The sequence below is a fragment of the Myotis brandtii genome, unplaced genomic scaffold (assembly GCF_000412655.1).
Source record: "Myotis brandtii unplaced genomic scaffold, ASM41265v1 scaffold1833, whole genome shotgun sequence".
Classification (NCBI taxonomy): Eukaryota; Metazoa; Chordata; class Mammalia; order Chiroptera; family Vespertilionidae; genus Myotis; species Myotis brandtii.
In genome coordinates, this window is record NW_005356807.1 from 63,323 (window position 1) to 65,454 (window position 2,132).

At 44.8% G+C, this 2,132-nt stretch overlaps 1 protein-coding gene across 1 annotated transcript in view; it reads right to left on the reverse strand.

The window, feature by feature from the left end:
• ASMTL (acetylserotonin O-methyltransferase-like) overlaps positions 1-2,132 on the reverse strand; it is a 49,926-nt gene that overhangs the window by 36,951 nt on the left and 10,843 nt on the right. The window lies entirely within an intron of this gene.

The following is a 2,132-nucleotide window of genomic DNA, read 5'->3' on the forward strand; positions in this document are numbered from 1 at the left end:
TGGTTGCGGGCACATACCCAGTGGGGGGCGTGCAGGAGGCAGCTGATCGATGTTTCTCTCTCATCGATGTTTCTAACTCTCTGTCCCTCTCCCTTCCTCTCTGTAAAAAATCAGTAAAATATATTAAAAAAAAATATCTTTATTAAAAATATGCATTTGTTTATGTGAGTCCCTATAGCACTAACTAAAATGCATTTATTCTATTAATTGCAATAGGATAGTATTCAATACGTAGTGATAAGCTACATGGATTCCATATTGTGAAAGAGATGATTATATTCATTCTAACAGGATGTTGCATAATGACACATAGAAATAGATGTTACACCAATTCTATATAATGACACTGTCAGGTTCATTGCCGTGGCTTACTGCACAGTAACGAACTAATTCATTACCCAGATTATATGAACGACACTATTAATTACAATCGCAGGTTATAACGTGACATCGGGTAATAGATAAGCTACATTCTTTTTTTTTTAATGTATTTTTATTGATTTCAGAGAGGAAGGGAGAGAGGGAGAGAGAGATAGAAACATCCATGGTGAGAGAGAATCATGGATCGGCTGCCTCCCGCACGCCCCCCACTGGGGATCGAACCCACAACCTGGGCATGTGCCCTGACCGGGAATCGAACCCAGGACCCTTCAGTCCGCAGGCCGACACTCTATCCACTGAGCCACACCAGCCAGGGCTGTATTAATTTTTACAGTAAATGATACTGTGAATTACGATAGCACATTATATAGCAACAAAGTCATAGATAACCTATCTTAATGCCTTATCATAAATGACAGGGTTAATTACGATAGCATATTATATAGCAACAAGGTAATAGACAACTTATGCTAATTCTTTATCATAAATGACACTGTAAATTACGATAGTACGTTATACAGTAACAAAGTGAGAGACCAGCTATCGCAATCCTTTATTGTAAGTGTCGTCTTAATTAAAATAGCATATTATCTGGTAACAACCTAATAGACAGGCGATGTCATCTCTTTGTTGGATAGGAAACTGTTACGTTAATTATAACAGCTTCGTGCAAAGTCACAGAGCAGCCCTAGTACGTAAGTAAAAGGGTATAGTAAAAGGGTAATAGGCAAATTGTCCCCTCGACCGGGGGTTCAACCAGGGGGCGGGGCCAGCCGGCCAACCACCCGCCGCCCCTCGGGGGCGGACTGGCTGGACCCACCTGTGCACGAATTCGTGCACCAGGCCTCTGGTAGAAGTATGATAGTTTACTACACGGCAACACTGACCAATGAATAAACCGCATTCATTGCATACTATGAAGGGCATCTATTCTTATTTTATCTCTTAAAAATGTGTTTTTATTGATTGTAGAGAGAGGGGAAGGGGGGAGGAAGAGAGAGAGAGAGAGAGAAATATCAATGATTGAGCCCTAACCGGTTGGCTCAATGGATAGAGCGTCGGCCTGTGGACCAAAGGGTCCCGGGTTCGATTCCCGGCCAAGGGCACAGGCCCGGGTTGCGGCTCGATCCCCAGTGGGGGGCGTGCAGGAGGCAGCCGGTCCAGGGTTCTCTCTCATCATGGATGTTTCTCTCTCTCTCTCCCTCTCCCTTCCTCTCTGAAATCAATAAAAAATATATTAGCCCCGGCCGGTGTGGCTCAGTGGATAGAGTGCCAGCCTGCAGACCTAAGGGTCCCGGGTTCGATTTCCAGTCAAAGGGCACGTACCTCGGCTGCAGGCTCCTCCCTGGCCCTGGTCCTGGTCGGGGCGTGTGCAGGAGGCAACCGATCGACGTTTCTCTGTCTCTCCCTCTTCCACTCTCCCTAAAAACCAGTGGAAAAATACCCTCAGGTGAGGATGAGCAAAAAAATAAGTAAAATCTTATGAAAAATAAACATAAATTTAAAAAATATATATTTTTTGTCCTGACCGGTTTGGCTCAGTGGATAGAGCCCCGGCCGGTGGAATGAAGGGTCCCGGGTTCGATTCCCGGTCAAGGGCATGTACCTGGGTTGCGGGCACACCCCCAGTAGGGGGCGTGCAGGAGGCGGCTGATTGGTGTTTCTCTCTCATCGATGTTTCTCACTCTCTATCCCTCTCCCTTCCTCTCTGTAAAAATCAATAAAATATATTTAAAAAAATATATACATAT